Raw genomic sequence first — 19321 nt, forward strand, 5'->3', positions numbered from 1 at the left:
CATGATGTGATGTAAATAAAGATGCTACAACCACAGTAAAGGCTTTTCTTTACACTTTTTATCTTTGTTTAAATAAAAGTAGTTTCAGAATAGATTCAGACAAGCTGGTGCTGATTTATCCTTGGGTGTTTTTTTTCACAGATTGTATGTATTCTACCTGAAATGTGGTGAAATAACAAAAACTAACTGGAAATAGCTATAAATCCACACAAGGAAAACTCTGAAATTCATATAGTTAAACCGTTTTCCATATATAAAACTGTAAATGAAACGGAGCATACTGATCTTTTGTATCCAATTTATACAAGCCTGAAGGTAAAGTACTGTGAACCAAGCTGACTATGCACAGCGTTGTTTTCCTGCTTCTGTGAAATGATTGTTGCATGTCTATGTATGTATGTATATATATGTTATACACGCATGGAATACATACTACTGTATTCCTGTGTGAGAGAGCTAGATCACTCCAGCAGGAGGGAAGCATTTATCTTATTAAAAACTAATTTAAATAAAGAACCTACAGGTTTTGAAAATATCATTATAAAATGAAAAATAAGTAGCAGACTTTGGAAAGAGACACAAATGCTTTAAGTCTTGTCTTAAGAAAATTCAGTATTCTGAAACTTCACATAAATATTTTGCAGTTCTGTTGATGAGAAGTCCAGGCAAGCTCTGAATTGTTTCTTCCTATAGTAAATACAGAACAGTGAGGAAACATTGCAACACAAAGTTTCAGATCTGTACTGCTTGGATATATCAGGCTATTTAGCATAGTGGGATTTAGTTTTAAGCAGAAGCTGGTAAGAAGATTGTTTTATCAGTAGTGCTGTCATAGATGCATAATGAAAACTTCTGCTGGAAAAAGGGAGCAAAACATGCATTTGACCAGCTACTGCAGCTTTAGTGGGGTAACACTCCAGCACTTGCTTTCAGATGTTTAGGCATTAAAACTGTATAGGTGAAGGTGGGTGAACAGAATCTTTAGATTTTATTGGACTGATGAAGGTGCACTACTGCTTTTGTCATATGGCTTAGATTTTCTGTACATGCTTACTTAATCTTTTCCTGGGCCTACACTGAGTTGGAGAGGTAGGATCCAAACTGAAAAAAGTGTTTTTATTGCCTTAATTTAAGGCAGTGAAGGCCTGGTGCCAAAAGAATAAGGTGAAATGAACCCTTGTGGATGGTATCATAGCATCAGATACTTGTAGAAGGGAATGGAAAACTGAAGTGAAACTTTGCAGTTAATATTTTCATGCTCTTGCTAATTAAATAAGAAAGTGACCCTTACAATTCTCTTTACATAACAGCTATTTGTGACGGTGTTTTCTACTGTAAACCCAATAGTTTATCCTCTTCCAATAGCAATGGGTTATTTTCTAATATGATTTCTAACCTATTTTCTGAGGAAAATGTGATCACAGCTTTTGTCTATGCAAATAAAATTTGATCATATTAACAAACTTCAGTCAGAGGCTAAGGTCACTAAGACACTAAATGCATGGAAGTTGTATTAACAGGTAGTTAGATGAAGCTGAAGACTCTCCCCTCCATCTCCTATACACCTTTTTTTTGAAAAAGAGAGGCTTCAGGCATTGCTGGATATTGGAGGACTTTCCTGTGATAAAAGATATCAATCCCCCCTAAAGCCTTCTTATTTTCTTATTTTCTCTGATCCTGTTTTGAAGAGACAAAAACTACTTTAGTACAGATGTGGATGAATATGAACTCGTATAGGTAGCTTACTTGCTATATTTATTCAGAGGTATGTATCATGGATTTATTGCTTACTGTCTGAATTATCAATAAAGAAATACATCAGTGATAAATCATCTTTTGAAAAAAACGAGCATCAGATCAGTCCTATAAGACATTCTTAAATGTCATGGGTTTTACATAATTACTCCAAATATTAAGCTGTATGTTTTGAAGTTAATGTGCATTGGTGTATATAGTTAAAACTGGCATCTGTTTTATTATGACTTTAAAACTTGCTTTACTGTAACACTGAGGGAAGTCATGACGTGTACTGCTTCTACTGATGATTCAAAAGCAAATCAAATTTTGGTTTTGTGACATACTTTGTTGATAATGTTCATTGTGTATGCTGCTTTGATTTGGTTTTTTTTTTGATTATTTCATTTGTTAGCTGAGATTTTCACTTTGTAAGAATACATATGTTAAAGTTTTTGGTTAACACAAACACATTTTTTATGAGTTGTGTGTTTCTAGTTCACAAAACTATTGGCCTGAAGAGAAATCAAATTATTATAAATATCACTGAAGCTGTTCATATGCTCGAAGTGAAAGTTAATGATGCCTGATCACTGTTTTCTGAAAATCTTGTTCAGGATATTAAGTGGGGAAAATCTGCTCAAGAAACATGCATGTTGCTGTTGAATCAGAAGCTAGTTCTAATCTTTTGGGGATACAATTTTTGTCTGTTGTATGACTGTTAATTCCAAAAATACCTTTGTGAAGTTCTCCTGGCTTTAGAACTATGATCACCTTTGGGTTAAGGCATCCTCTTTTTCCATCCCCAGTAGCTTCATGTTTATGGTACTTAGGGGCACATTGGGGTTACACCTTAGGCAATCACTGGCCTTAGCTGTCCAAGCTGTATTTCTTTTGGATGTTTCTGTCTTCATAAGTACATTGACAAAACTGATTTTGTGTGATCTTCTCAGTCTTATTTAATTCTGGTGTATTAGTGAAAGATGAGGTCAATGACCATACAAATTCAGTGTGAGACTGTAATGTGCCGTTTGAGGGTTTTGTACATCTTGCCCTGCATGGGACTTCTGCAGGACTGAACTAGGTGGCTGAAGTTGGTATCATCTTAGGTTGCAGAAGCAACATCTGCTACAAAAAGTGTTGGAGGTCTCTTTGCTGTGGCCACCACTTTGTCTCACACAGGTGACCAAACTAGGAACTTCTACACTACAAAACAAATTACTCTTAAAGATTAAAGACGGGTTCTTAAACACAGATTTGAGACATAGCCAGCACAGAAGAGGTCCTGCACTCACTGACACATGGGTTATATCTGTTTCCATATTTACTTTTACAAAAGTCATCACAGACTGTATTATTCCATTCTGAGCTATGTTCAACACTAGAGGCTATATACACGTGCTTGATTGGCATGTGCCCTAATGGGGAATTAATGCAGTCTTATGTAGTTCCAGCTATGAAAATGAAATACCCATGGCAGTCCTATCTGTGCAAAGCCCCATGGGCTCAATCTTCCACCTGAGTTCATCTCTTTGTAAGAGGAATCCCGTAAAGGTGCATGATGCTATCTTTCATGCCACAGAGACAGCTAGTGCAGTTACTGAAAACAGTTTACCAAGATCAGTGCTGTGCTGCACCAAGGGTGATGCCAGACACACTTCTTCATAGCAACTCAAACTTCTTTAATCTTTCCCAGGAAAATCAAGACCACTGGGTCAGCAATTGCTGGCCACCAAATCTTTTTGCAGTTCATGCTCTGAGATCATGTCTGCAATGTACTGCATCAAAACTTTTCATCCTGACACCTGCATATAATGGAGGAATCCTTCCTGTATGGTTTTACTCTTGCTAAGGAACAGCGTATACAGTTTTTCTTCTCTGAACTATTTCAGGTTCTTTAGTTCCCCTTTCAGTTTTCTGCTTTTGTGTTGTTTTTCATTATTGTTTTCTTTTTCTTTTTTTCAGCCAAGAATGTAGGCTGTGAAGATAAAGCTGAGAGGCTTGTTCCAGTTCAAGGATTTCCCTAGAGGAGTCAGATGCTCTCTATTTATAAAACTGTGCTATTTTCAAGTTTGGTCTGCAGACCTACTTCCTTGCGCCATGGAATACCAACAACCAAAGCAAGGCCTGGGCACAAAATGACAGGAAAGCTCCTGTGGTCTAAACCTGCAGTTTGGCACACAATCATTATTGATGGCAATTGCAATAACAATATTCAACTCTTTGGAGTTAATGTTTTGAAAAGAATGTGCAGATATACGGCTGAGGAAAGATGTGACTGTGAGTTGAAATTTCCATTACAGAGTCCTCTCTAAAAGTGGATGCGGCTGTGCGGGAGCAGAGTGTTTGATTCTAACCCTTCTGCACAGGAGCCAGCATCTGTAGCTAGGCTTGAGGGTAAGGGAACTGATGGGGGGTGCAGCTGACCCACAGAGAGCTACATGCATGGGAGGAATGTAGTGCAACTTCGAATTAATGTTCATTATCTTTGCACTAGTTCCTCTCCTAATCACTGCTAGCTGTAAAATAGTCTTGTTTACCAGTGACTCCTGTTCCTTCTTTATTTAATTTTCCACAAGAACCTTACCTTACCTCAATTTTTCTGCATCTTTAACACAAGCCTGGAAAGAAAACAAGTGCTATTTACTCAGGTTCTGGCTTCTGCAATCAACAGACATGAGGCTGAACACAGTTTTACAAGTTTTCCAGGTTTTAGTTGTTTTCTGTCTTCAGGCTCACTTTTTTTTTTTTTTTTTTTTTTTTTTTTTTACCCTTGAGAAAATGGATTCACCAAAAAATGCTCAAAATAGAAATAAAATAACTGTGTGGTATCTGGAGACTGCTTACAGCGTGAGCTCATTCTTCTACCTGTTTCTTCTTGTTCTTTATACATTTTTCTTCTTTAGTCTCCCACCTTTCCTTGCTGAGGATGGAGGACTGCTGGGTGAATGTACCAAGGAAATGGCAGGTAAATGTCACTTAGCTTTTTCAGTGAGTGCCACTGAGATCCTCATGGCAGCTATACGCAGCTATGGCCTTAACCGCTTCTTGCAGCCCCACTAATGCATACCATTTGACTATGACTACTACATGAATGTGAGATGCGCATCTTGCATGCAAACATTATCACTAAGGTGTGGACATGTCTTTATTCTCTGAGCAGATGTGCTCCTGGTATAGGAAGCTGCTCTAATGATAATGGGGGATGGAAGCCCCATCCCATGTCCTTCCTTAAATAGCCAGTCTTGGCTGAAATGTTGCACCACTCTTTTAAGCAATGAAAAAACATGTGATGGGAGTTCCCCACATGGTGTTTGTATTTCCTGTATCCAGGACTGTTTCCAAAATATTGAAAGACTGGAATGCTTGTTACAGATATTTACATGCTTAAAGATATTTTGCAGTCTGGTCCTGTTCGAGGTTAATAGTCAGGGGTAGCTAGTAGTGTTCTTCTGCATGCCTGGAAGTGAGATCACTGGCCTTTTGTTTTCTCCTTTTTTTTTTTTTTTTTTTTTTTTTTTTTGCTACAACTGTGCTGAGCAGCAAAGAGTTATAATTAAAGCTGTGTGGTGCGGCTGACATGGTAGAGGGAAGGGATGCCATCCAGAGGAACATTGAGAGCTTGAGAGGTGGGCCCATGTGAACCTCATGGAGTTCAACAAGGCCAACTGCAAGGTCCTGCACCTGGGACAGGGCAACCCCAAGAAAAATCATAGGCTGGGTGGAGAATGGATTGAGAGCAGCCCTGAGGAGAAAGACTTGGGGGTGCTGGTGGACAAGAAGCTCAACACGGCCTGGCAATGTGTGCTTACAGCCCAGAAAGCTAAATGAATCTTGGGCAGCATCAAAATAGTGTGGCCAGCCAGTCAAGGGAGGCGATACTCCCCGTCTACTCCGCTCTTGTGAGACCCCACCTGGAGCACTGTGTTCAGCTCTGGGACCCCAACATAAGAAGGACATGGGCCTGTTGGAGTGAGTCCAGAGGAAGGCCACAAGGATGATCAGAGGGTTGGAGCACCTCTTCTGTGAAGATAGGCTGAGAGAGTTGGGATTGTTCAGCCTGGAGAAGAGAAGGCTCCAGGGAGACCTTATAGCGGCCTTCCAGTGCCTAAAGGGGCTTATAAGAAAAATTAGGACAGAATTTTAAGTAGGGCCTGTAGCAATAGGATGAGGGGCAATGGCTTTAAACCAAAAGAGGGTGGATTTAGATTAGATATTAGGAAGTCTCTACTGTGAGGGTGGTGAGGCACTGAAACAGGCTGCCCAGAGCAGCTGTGGATGCCCCATCCCTGGCAGTGTTCGAGGCCAGGCTGGATGGGGCTTGGAGCAACCTGGGCTGGTGGAACGTGTCCCTGCCAATAGCAGGGGGTTTGGAACGAGATGATCTTTAAGGTCCCTTACAACCCAAACCATTCCATGATTCTAAGTAAAAATATGTTATGCAAATATATCAGAAGCAAACACCGTGCAAGTTAAAATGAGCAAAATATGTGGGTCTTGAATGCAAAACTAATTTTCTCTGAAAGTTATTTTCAACCCTGTTTAAGCAAGACGAATGACACATTGCTGGAATAATCACCACATCTTGCCTGCTCTGTGATTAGTTATGTAAATTCTGTACTATGGAAACGCAGTAAGGTGTTTGTTTACTTGGACAAACACATGCTACCCAGTACCGCAGGCCCAACTCCCGCTGACTCTAATTCGGACAACGATTGAGATGCACAGTGTTTGGTCTCAGGTAAATATGCAATTTATCCCCCTCTATCCCTCCTCAGATTCTGGGTTCATTAACTACTTACACAAGCCTTCAAATCTGCATGTAAATTCAATAGTCACTGTGGAAAATCACAGCTGAGTCACTCTGAATATATTTGTGCTTGGGGACAAATGTTTTCGAAATCCCCAGCAAACCAATAGGCTAAAACTGTGTACTGGTACCATAGCTACCATGCTTTTGGCGGTGCAAAGGAGCAGGAATGTCTGCCTGAGAAAATGAGCATAAATTCTTTTCCCGGTATTATTTATAGCTGGAAAAATACAGGGGGAAAAATAATAAATAATTTTTTAAACACTTCTAATCAAATTTTTAAGCAGAGTCCTGCAGAAATTGATACTTTCCTTATTTCTTGTGGCCAAGTTGTAAGCAAACTAATTTGCTGATATCTCTATCCCAGAGGCAGCTGTGGCCAAGTGATACTACACTCTGATTTCTAATGGGTTCATAAAATTTTACTTGCATTCTGTGACTCTGGAATGAGCACTTCTTCAGGTATTTAAGGTGTGCAAACACAATTCTTAGGTAGGGATCTGATCTCCTTTGTAAAGCGAAGAGACATGCTCTGAAAGACTGAGTTAACTCAGCTGAATTGTCGCTCTTGAACAGGAGCAGAGGGAAATTTTCTAATCCCATTATCTGCATGTAAAGAAGAGACTATGGCGCTATCTGCACCTACACAGCTTTCACAGGGCCAACTGAAAGTGACTTAATATGTTTGGATTATATTTAAAAATCCTGAAAATCTAGACCGAGGGAAGGCACTAGACAAACACCCAAGTGTACTGCTTGCACTGAAAAATCTAGTTCTAACAGTAAAGTTCAAATGCACATTTCTTTCTCCATCTAATTCTCTTGAAGTTTTGATTTGGTAAAACAAGTAATTGCAGCCTCAGATTTCTGATCTGAAAACTTTCTTTGAGGTTAATCATTTGTATGTCATATTTCAGCCTAATGCACTTGCAACACCTGAAATTATATATGGGAAATCTCCGCCTCTGTCACGGTTTACAAATACTGGTCAGAGATTTTATGTGTTTCATATCATTAGTGTGATACTGAGTGGAGTCTCAAAGTGCCCTTGGGCAATGGGCTATGTTCAGGGAGCATCAAATGGTTCAACACCAAGTAAAACTGTGATCCAAGAGAAAGCAAGGAGCAGGTTAAGTAAAGATAGACAAAGGAGAGGTGATGGGAAAGATTCATTAATTTACAGTAACAGATACCTTGGTAAACATACACAGAGGTTAGAAATGAACAAAGGAATGATGAACCAGGGAACTGATTTTTTTTGTGTCTGTAAGGGATAATACTGCTGGAGATGAGTGAGGGAACCACAGATGGGATGGCAAACCAGGCATCTAGGCAGTGTGCTATGAAAAAGCAGACAAAATCCTAAAGCATCTCTGGTCTCTAATAAGCATTCATACAAAGCAACTGCAGAAAACAGTCATGGGCCTTGCAGTGGAACATGAGTTCCTCCACAATAAGAACAGAATTCTATTAAACTGATCGTAACTGACTTGGGATACATATTACCAAGGCCAGAACAAGAATGTGCTGTGAGTGGGTGCAGGGGAAGCCTGAGTAAGCATGGCATGGAAGGGTCTAAGGAAACAAGTTGCACTGTAATTAAGAGAATAAAAATGTTGTATTTCAAAGAACAGAAATTAAATTTAAGTGGAAACAAGTACACCTTCAACAGCAGTAGCACAAGCATCTGGAGATGAGTTTAAAGGCCATTACATTTGAAGCATTACATTAACAAATGCCTGAAGAATAGCTGCTGTAGTTCTTGCAAGGATGTGTGATGATTCCTGAGTGGAATGGAGGTGAAGGAACAAAAGGCTCGACTGAGGAGGGCTTGGAGAAATACCCAGAAGGCAGCCTGTGTGGTGTATTGTTAACCTGGGTGATGCAGGCCCTGGAAGAGACACCAGCAGGAACAGTGAGCCAAACTTGCTGGGGGCACTCTTCAGGTAAAAAGTCTTTCAGGGATTAGAAATTAACCAAATACAGGGAATGGTGGATAAAGCTTTGCTTCCTGCAAGACATAGTATGTTGCAGTCTAATCAAGAAGGCTACTCCAGATGAACTGTGTCTACCATAGATTTGCCTCAGGTCACTAAACAGCATGATGTACACAAAGGAAAGCTATAGGAATTAATTAATGTATGCTTATATAGTGTTTTAGACATACTGTAAATATTTTATAGAGAGGAGTACTGTGAAAAAATGCAATACAGGAATCTAGAGCAGGAGCTGACAGATTCAAATCCTTGATCTAAATTTAGATGTAGCAGAAGAAACTGAAAGCAAGAATATTCACTGATTGTCTGAAGCAGTGACAAAACTAAGAAATTATAGAAAAGAGATTCAGGAACTACAAACACTGTGCAGGAAAAACATTTGGTGCCTTTTAGCTCTTTCTCTTTTAGTTTCTTTTAGATTTGGGAAGACTGAAATAAGTGACCTAAGTAAGTCTGTGACTTAACCAATTAAACCCCTAGAAACCAATAAAGGGTAGAATGTAAGGTCCAAATTTGTGGGTGTGCTTCCTCTTCCTTGGACTCCTGGGTGAGATGAGCGTGTGTGGTTGTTCACCCACCACTCTTTGCTTGTTTTGTCCATGTTTTTTCTGCTGCAAACACTGAGACAGAATTTGTCTTCCCCTAGTAGAAGAGGAGTTTCCCTTTGCATCTAAAGATCTGCTTGGCATATAAGCAGGCTCAAATGGGTATTAATGATGCCATCACTATGAAAGTCACTGCTTTATGGTTTCCAGCTTGTCTGCTGGGTTGCTTGTTTGTTTACCCAAGAAAAATCTCTTCTTCTGTAGCATTTTGCAGATAAGGTTTTCTGTGTAATGAAGCTAACTAGAATTCTTAAGCCTGCATAAGGCAGTCTAACATGTGGTTTAGATTTTGGGGCAGTCTTCTTACACTGGAGCAGAACAAGGAGTCTAAGAATATGGTTATTTGAATATCAGTCAAAAATTACATGGAGGAAATCAACTGTTGGTAAAAGCAAGCCTGTGGATCCTGGAATCTTTAAAACAGTCCACGTGAGTTACTATTTATAGTTATGCTGAATTTTACTTGGATTCACATGACCCACTCTGAAATATCCTAACCTAAACTAATCATAATTAGAATCTAATGAATCTGGAACCTTTTTTATTTTATTTTTTTTTTTATGTTCTACATATCCTTACCCATCTTCTGCTATTTCTCTGTCTCTATACAGTGTGTAGAGAATCATCGTACACTGAAAGCTGTGTGCTCGGACATGCACATAGTCACCAGTGTTGCAGGACACAAGGTCTGCCTGTGCAGACTGCAACTGAGTGTGGATTTTAAATGTGTTGGACTGACAGGCATGCACAGTGTCTTTCATTCAAAGGGTGCTTGGCAGACGATCTAGGAACAAAGCAGGCTTTGGAGCTGGGTTTGGTTTTCTAAGGATGAAAGAGACACAGACCTGGTGTGAGAAGACAGCACAGCTGACTTCACAGGACCAGGCTATGCCTGACTAGGGGAGGCAGTGGTAAATCCTCTGCTGACAGTCGCCTGTCTCCCCTTCCCAGTGGAGCATGCACTCTGCCATACACTCCAATTTGATAGCAGATTTACTGGCTTCAAGGTTCATTTTGTAAAGGAATATAAACCAGTTCTGATGCTTTGAAACATAAATGTTTATGAACTGACAGTCTGCCCTTAGTTGATTGCAACACAGTTTAGTGCAGAGGTGATGCTTTGAAAGGGTTGCAAAAGAGCTCAAAGCAGCCCTGCTGAAAGCCAAATATATTCTCAGAGACAGATGGCAGACAATATATATTAGCAGAAAACTTAATGAATACTTCAATCTATACAAACACATAAGAGAAATGGGGAAGAGATGGAATAATAGACACATTTTCTGGTGAAGAAAATGGAGCGCAGCTGAAACAACTCAATTAGGGTAGTTCTGGCATCCTTTGCTGTGTTTTGCCCCACTAAAAGATCTTGGGTAGTAAAGCTGTCTCTAGGCTTACAGTGTTTTGACAACCAGTGTTGAGATTTTGTTGAATCTCTTTGTTTAAGATTCATGTGAGGCATGACAGGGGAAGAAGTAGGAAAGTAGCCAGCCTTGAGGATGGGGCAGAAGCTGTCCCAGAGTTCCTAAGCTGTGGCACACTCAGGCTTGACTTTGGTGCTGGACAGTGTAACCAGGAGCTGGGGTTTATGAGGGGGATAGGGCAGGAAATGAGAGATAAATTTTAGCCACAGTTAACTCAGGTCAGGGAAATTCTCAGGACAGCTAAATAATCTGTAACCTGACCAAGCACTAAGGGATGTCTTGCAACAACAAATGTTATGTGGCATGTTTAGCTTCCTAAAATGGTGTTATCCCTGTGCTGCTCTGGTGCCCATTCCATGTAGCTGGGGTAAGCAGACAAGCAGGAAGGAAGTATGAGCAACAGTTAAAAACTATTAGCTAAATTACCTGTATCATTGTGGAAGAAAATGTCTTTGCAATCAAAACCACTGAGATTTTTGCTTTTATTTCTGATGCTTAGACTGCTGATCTATGCTAATCTTTTACTGCAATGATTAAAAAAACCCATTTGCTTCTGTCATGGACTGCCATCCAGATTCAAATAAGCACTGTGCAGATGTAGAGCAGAAAGATGGATACAGCCCCGAAACAGGAATGGTATGTATTTGTGTCTCATCCAGTGAAATACCTGTAATTCATGCCAAAAGGGATAGTTTTTTGGGACAAAAGAACACACAAGATACCACCAGCATGGCTGAGTTAAGTAGGATTCTTTTAATGACTATGTTATTTACTACAGCCAGAAATACTCAGTGTTTTCATTTGTATGCAAGTAAGCATGAGGAGGAAAATTGCTTTCCTCTATCAACTATGTAATGAAAAGTATTATTGTAAAAAAAAAAATATCCAGAAGGCTTTATGGGCTCCACTGTTCTTTTTCTCAGAGGGGTAGGTATAAGTTTCTTAGCAATTCACTTGTGAAAGGAAAAAAGTAAGTTATGTTGAAGTGACCTGTTTATCTCAGAGGCTTAGTATCTAACTTGTAAGCACCTGTAGATGAGCTGGTTAATCAGAAATGGTCAGCAGCACAGAAAACCTTCAGCTGAAAGGTGAATAAGGTTTTATTTCCAACTTTGCTGGAAAGTGAGGTGTGTTGATAGCAAAAGCTGTCATTGGTGCTCTCTGAAGTTATGTGCAGTCTCTTGCAAAATCAATACGCAGTCAGCCTTTGTGATCCTACCGCTTGCTTTGGCTGCAGGTGGGAAAGCTCCAATGTGATAATACAGAACAAAGTTCACTTTCTGGATTGTTTGTTGTTAAGTAATGTGCTGGAAACATTGCAGGGTGAAAGATGGTACGGGACTTTCCCTTCTGGAGACAGCTTCCATTTTGTTCTGTTCATGGTTGTACCTAGAGGAACAGCTGGACTTTAGGAGGCTGCAGGCCTGAGATCTCAGTGTCAACAGAAATGTATCTGATAAGTACTTACTTACATGGTTCTTGTGAGTGTGATGGCAGAAATCAGCGAAACAGAGGATCACTGTGGAAGATTCGGAATGCATGTCAGTGTATTTTACAGGTGTCTAATCAGGCTGCAGCCATACTACCAGTTACAAAAAATTAGAGGTAAGGTACCTGTGTACCAGAATAGTTCTTTCCTGTTGCTCTTCATGACCAGCTATTCTTTTGTACCAGTCTAGAAGAAAAATCAATGTTGAACATATGAATAGTTTAATAGGACATATATGAAGGTCCACCTATTCTCCTAATTTGTCTCTGCAAATGGCTGCTAGCTGGTTCCAAGCAATATATAACAACAGGGAAACTGCATGATAATTCTTATCCAGGCCAGTCTTCTACAGTCTAGCAATTTGTGGCCAAGGATTCCCTTAGCCAACAGGAGCATCATTCATATAAATGAAAGCTTGCCCGCTCCATTTTTCTTCTTGAACTTACCCAAATGCTTTCTAAACACATTTAAGTGTCTGGTACCTACGAGGTCCTATATCTAGGGGCTCTCCATTGCTTTTCTGTGTCTACCACCTCACATTTTCATTTGATACAGATGTGTTTTGTACAGAAGAATGCAAGGAACAGTCATACTCTTTTCAAGTTCTCCCTTCTACTCCTACTTTTACAGTATTCATACATTATATATATGTATATATAATATAATACATCATGTCTTCCTGTTGACATCCCTTCCCATACCTACCATCTCTTTTCTGGGCTATGGAATCTAGTTTCCATAATCATTCCCCATCTGAATCTGTAAGAGTTTTTCTAGTCAACTTTGTCGCTTTTCTCTGTTTTTTCCCCCCAAAATTTATAGGACCAGAACTGCTTTTTTGTCAAGTTTTTGGCACATAATGGGTTTATAATGTGGTACATTATTCTATCTCTTTCCTAGTAAATCTTCAACCTCAGTTTTCTCTTTTGACAGAACACTGATTAGATGTTTTTGTAGAACATCTTATCATCACCAAAATCTTGTTTTTGAATGGAAACAAATGAAGTATCTGGGTGTTGAGTTGGGAAGCCTGATTTGCTAATGGTTCAAAGCTGGACCAGGGGAGGTTCAGACTGGACATGAAGGAGCATTTCTTTGCCAAAAGGGTGGTCTAACCCTGGAATGGGCTTCCTAGAGAGGTGATCAATGCCCCGGCCCTGTCAGTGTTTAAGAGGCATTTGGACAATGCCCTTAATAGCATGTGTTAACTTTTGGAGAGCCCTGAAGTGGACAGGCAGTTGGACTAGGTGATTCTTGTAGGGCTCCTATTCTATTCTATTCTATTCTGTTCTATTTTCTTTTCTATTCTATTCTATTCTATTCTATTCTATTCTATTCTATTCTATTCTATTCTATTCTATTCTATTCTATTCTATTCTATTCTATTCTATTCTATTCTATTCTATTCTATTCTATTCTATTCTATTCTATTTTATTCTATTCTATTCTATTCTATTCTATTCTATTCTATTCTATTCTATTCTATTCTATTCTATCCTATTCTATTCTATTCTATTCTATTCTATTCCATTCTATTTCATTCTTTCATTCTTTTCAATTTCAGTTTCAATTTCTATTTCAGTTTCTATTTCTATTTCTATTTCTATTTCTATTTCTATTTCTATTTCTATTTCTATTTCTATTTCTATTTCTATTTCTATTTCTATTTCTATTTCTATTTCTATTTCTATTTCTATTTCTATTTCTATTTCTATTTCTATTTCTATTTCTATTTCTATTTCTATTTCTATTTCTATTTCTATTTCTGTTTGTTAATTCTATTTCTATTTCTATTTCTATTTCTATTTCTATTTCTATCCTGTACTGTCCTATCCTATGCTGTTCTGAGCTAGTCACCCTGTGTCTTTTGTTTCACTTTTCTCTAAACATGTTTTTAAGTATTCAGGCACCAACCTGTGTCTGGAAATCTGTCTTTGATTGTAATAAGAGTTTTACAAAGAGGGTTTACATAACATAATCTGGTGAAAAAAAACATTCAGGTGCATTTAGGACTCTGACACTAAGCCAACACTTAAATTTGAGTATGTGGATCTAAATACTGTGCATGTTCTGAGTCTTAGCATTTTTACATTAAATCCTCTCCTGTGGGATGGGATAGCATTGTACTTTCCAATGTTGCAGAAACTGTTAAAGAAAAACATATAGTAGGCCATGAAGCTACCACATACTGTGATACTTTTCTCTCTTTTTTGGTGGTCCTTTTCTTTTTTTGATAATTTGGAGTGGTGGAATGGTTTTGTTTTTTAATTGTTTGAGGACTAATTTGAATCTTGATTCTGTTTTGTCTAAGTGCATTTCTCTTGGGAAGATGAAATTTATTTGGCTTTATCTTGAAGAGTCCCAACATATAAATGTCATGTTGATGTCAATAATAAAAGCAACAATGTCTCACTGAAAGGCAGCAGGCAGCCTGAATTTAGGCAGAAAGCTTTGAACTGCCTGAATGGCTGGTGAAGGGAGAAAGTCAAACCAACTCCTCCAATGAGTGACTCACTGATGCCTTTCATTATCTATGTAGACAGCTCTGAATACCAGCTGAAGCACTTAAGTCTGATATCTAATATAAGATGGTGAAAATATCCTTCACTGAAGCATACAGTCATACATTGAAGGATTAAGAAACCAGGCTTGTTTATGAACAAATTTCTCAAGGAATGGGACAGAGAAGGTCTGTGGGTTGGAGAGGACCTCATCAGTCCTGGAGGATTCTGAGCATGGAGCATTGCAGCTTAGTGCATATGTGCTGCTTCACCCTTTCACCTTGCTCTCCTGCTGCTTCTGGAGCTACAAACAATTTTATTTCTGTGGTAGTAGAAATTACTTTGCAGCTACCACAAAGAAAAGATGATCAAGGTTAAATAAATGTCTAAATAAAGAAGCTCTGTTCTTTTAGCACTGACGTTGTTCTCCGTAGTCATCAAAACCAGGTGTACTGCTGTAGAGGAGTGCATAATAATCCCACATTGCTTGTCTGTTAAAGAAGATATGAGAGAAAGGGAAATAATAGTAACAACATTACAGAACTGAGGGACCTCAGCTACCTTGTTCTTGAATGGTAGAGGGAGAGCCCACTTCAGTTGCAGCTCTGTGTGGTGGAAAACTATTCGTCTTCAGTGTTAAAAGACTGCTGCCTTCCAATACAAGATTGTAAGTGTGGGGATAGGAGAAGTTTCCTCATTAACAAATACAACACAAATAGAAGAGTGTTTAAGGTGTGTTATTTGTTTTTCATAATGGTTGCCATTTTTCCTCCTTGTCTTCCAGACTGCAGTAAGAAATATATATACATCTGTGTGTGTGTGTGTATATATGTGTATATATATACAGCTATTAATCTTCTGTAAGTGATGTTTCTGCAGATCCAGGAACACCTTTGGAAGTCCTGAATGGAAGGTTTTCGATGCTGTTCCCATGTCAGAGGCATGTTATTGTTATTTTAGTGGGCAGATCCTTTCTATGCTTCTTTTTTGGTTAATGTTTTATTACATGTAGCAAAGCAATATGCCATTCTGGGCATTGCATTAGAAAAGCAACAGTGGAAACAATAACTCTCATGAGGCGTAACTATAGGCAGCCTCTGGAAAAAGAATGAAAAAAAAATAGTAATAGCATAGTCAAACAGGATAGAAATTTGACTAGTGAATGCAAAAGCTCCACCAGCAGCAGAACGCATGGGATTTTCGTTTCTATTTTAATTCAGCTGTATTGTTCTTTAGTTGCTGCTCAAATCTAGGAAAAACATTTGCAAGTGAAAAAGTATTTGCTTAAGTGGAAAGCCTGCTGGAATAATCTGGGTGGTGCAGGTTTGACAGTCAGAGCTTAACCCTTCTGTGCTGCAACCAAACTGCACTTAGGTAAAATGATAGCAGCAATTCAATTTCATACTCTCCACTCCTTGGTCTAACCTGTGCAAGTCAAAAACTTTAACACTCCTTAGAGCAGCCTGAAGAGAGTTGCAAGAAACAGGTATATCTAAGAGCAGGAGATGTTTAACTATGTCCCGTTTGCCTCAGATGCTCCCCTTCCATCAATGCAAAATGTTCAAACAGCAAAGGCATTGCTTTCATGTCTGTAGATTACCTGAGTTTTGCCTGACATAAGGAAAATTCTTAAGCTAAATAAACCAGATGAAGGCTGCTTTGTTTTGCAAAGCAGTTACAGTTACACTGAAGAATTTGGACCTTTGAGACAGTGAGCTCTTAAAGGTAAAGGGGGTGAGTGCTGTGCAGAGGTAAGTGGGGCCAAGCTGGACCTGTTCTTGGACCTTTTCTGTCCTCTGAAATACCATTTGGGGGAACATTGCCTCCCTTTTTTTTGTTCAGTAATCGTAAAGCAAGGAGAGGAGTTACCTTGTGTGCACTGTTGGATGTGGCAGTATGCACTGTCATGCTTGGAGAGCCTCTAGGTTGCCTGCCTGTGTCCTCAGCAGTAAAACTGATCTTGGTAGCAGGTAGGGAATATTTTCTATTGTATGATAGCATTATCTTGTATCAGAGCATGCAATCAATCCATAAATATGCTTCTCCTCCACCTTTAAAAAGCTGCTTGGTTATTCATTTACACTTGGGATCGTTGTAGTTCATATTGTCATGGGTTTTGTTATAATTGTGCAACAGTTAAAAGGTCTTAGCTGTGTCAATGACAGAAAACAATGCTTCTGTTTTTATTAATCTTCCAGGTAACAGGTACACTTAACTAATTTTTACTCGTTGAAACTTGGAAACAAAGAGTGGAGTTTTCCCAGTAAGTCGCTATAGGACAGGGTTGCTGCTGTTGTTTCCTGGGAATATCGTTGTGCTCTGTGGAAGTTCTGACTGCCTGCTGACATCTTCTTCCCCAGTAGGGGCTGGTAATTCAAGTAAAAAAGCCTCCAGACAGCATGAAGTATGCACTGCCTTAAACTGGGTGTCATATAAAAGCTAATTGCAAAGGCATATAATTTCTGAAAAATCATGTAAAAAGTCTGTCAATGTTAATTTCCCAGAGGGGAGAGCATCAGATGGCATATTAATTGCCATAATTTTTCTTCTTTCTTTTTATCTTTTGTGCTAGTCCCCACTGTTTCCAGCACAGCATCAATCTTTTGGTCAATTTACCATGCTGTTTATTGCCAATATTAACTAGCTTTAGACTGTCTAGTGGAGCATAAATTTGCAACTGACTTAAGCTATAAATCCTGGTATTATATTTCTACTTTGACAAGGACATAAGTATCCCTTTATTTTAACCATATTTATACATAGGTATGATACCTTTAATCCTTATTCCTCTGCCATTCTTTATCTGCCTCAGGAGATTTCTTCCTGAGATATTCATCAGCTTTGTACGGATGGATTTTCTTTTGAACAGATATCTACACAGCGGATGCAAAAACCAGCCAGCCAATATGGTCATATTTCAGAGAATGTTATTTCATTTAAACCAAAGCCACACCACAGACTGTTTTAAGAATGTGCGTGGTGCTCAGAAATGTTCTTCAGTGCAATTTAGTTTATTAACACAAATGCAGCCTAAGATGATGCATTTCATTCAGTTCATGAGTTTGGATTTGCTTTTCTGCTTTGATCCTTTAGTGGAAGTAAGTTTCTCCTCCCTCCTCCTCCCACTCCCTTCCATGGGAAGATTTAGCTCACACAATTTACTAGTCTTTCAGTCCCTGACAACCTTCCATATGGACTTCTGCATCTCTGCCTTGATTCCAGATCCCTTGAGTGGGAAAGGCACAGCAGACATATTCATCTCCACATGCAAGTGCTCCTGGAGAGCTACCAGGTGGTACCATGTACTGGCCGGTGTCTGGGCTGACGTACTCATGTTTAGATGTCTAATACTGCACACTTTTATGAAAATCCCATCATGTTGCTGGGCATTAGAGGCCTTTTTTGATGCATTTTGTACCTCTGAAGCACTTTCCTCTTAAGAAATACTGGAAAGTATTGAAAGCTCGTCAGAGGGTTACATAATGTGAATTGGAGGGTGGGATCTGGATGTTGTGAAAGGGATTTTCAGAAGTTTCTCTCCTTTTTTTTTTTTTTTTCCTCAACCAGTGTAAACAGTCTTTTAATTGTTTACTCCCCTATTCTTCAGGCAGCGTAACATCCTCTGCATTAATGCATTAGTCACCAGACATGGGCTGTCCTAAATCAGCCATCTGGATTTCTTATAGAAGATAAGAAAGAGTAGTGTGGGAGCTAAAGAAAACAGGAAGATCCCATGTAGAGAATAGAAAGAGCAACTGGATCATACTGCCTCTTACATAGCAAGCAAAAATGTTTTATAGCTAATCCTTGACTATGTCATCTTTGAAAGCTTCAAAGAATAGCTGTTGTTTTTTCTTTTTTTGAATGTTGTCACTCTGTAAGAAGAAGGTTGGTTTGTTAGCTGAGGGGATGAATAAATGTTGACGAAAAATGCTTTTAATTCTAAAAGCTTTAATGCAACAAATCTTGAAATATGTCATTTTTCTCAATAATTAACCTTGAAATTCTTAGAGACAGGCAAAGAAATTTAACTGTATGGATATATCTTAACAGAAATTAAGATTCAGTTAGCTAATATTTTATACAAATGGATTTCTTTGATAAATTCCAAAGTACGTATGGCACAATTCTCCTTTCAGCCCGCTTTACTTGCTGAGCTAATCTGTTTTGGTTTTTGTCAGCCACTGTTTATCAAGCACTCTGCTTTTTCAATAAATCTCAAATGAGATAAAAACATGTTTAGTGTTGTTGACATCAGACCCCTGAAAGCAGCTGCAGAGTTCCTATTGTTTGGTTTCAATGCTCACTAAAATGAATTTCCTTTCTGTTGAATCCGAGGGATATGATGAGTGACAGGCTATCTTTTTTTTCTTAATCACACAGATCTGTGTGTTCCTCTAGATGCCCTGATAAGCAGTGCATATGTGTGTGAAAGGAAGGGAAACAGGAATTCCTTTCGGAAGGGTGACAACCTCAGTAAGACTAAAATGAGTTCAAGGCAGATGTCCCTGGCAGAAATCAACAGAAAACCTGCATCTAAAAACTTGCACAGCTGCCAACAAAGAGACTTACATTTATTTTGGCTCTTTTTCTGAACATTGAACTTGTTTAAGAAAAAAAAAATCAAACAAAAACTCTATAAAGAGCTAATTTTGTGCCAAGTATATAGCACACTGACATGCCGCACCATGAAAAACAGGACTTTGCCACATCGTTCCAACAAAATGTCATCCCAGCAACCATGCTGCTGTTCTTTGGTTT

At 38.9% G+C, this 19321-nt stretch overlaps 1 long non-coding RNA gene across 2 annotated transcripts; it reads right to left on the minus strand.

Annotated features, from left to right (window-relative positions):
* Positions 1-11326: 11326 nt before the first annotated feature.
* Positions 11327-16582, minus strand: LOC121081305. 2 transcript variants are annotated; one of them, XR_005825642.1, is made up of 4 exons: positions 16430-16582; positions 12185-12245; positions 12043-12089; positions 11327-11959 (listed from the first exon to the last, which is right to left on the minus strand). It is a non-coding gene; the product is annotated as an uncharacterized LOC121081305 (long non-coding RNA). The 2 variants fall into 2 exon arrangements; XR_005825641.1 differs by having other exon boundaries at positions 12039-12089.
* Positions 16583-19321: the final 2739 nt, after the last annotated feature.

The sequence above is a fragment of the Falco naumanni genome, chromosome Z (assembly GCF_017639655.2).
Source record: "Falco naumanni isolate bFalNau1 chromosome Z, bFalNau1.pat, whole genome shotgun sequence".
Classification (NCBI taxonomy): Eukaryota; Metazoa; Chordata; class Aves; order Falconiformes; family Falconidae; genus Falco; species Falco naumanni.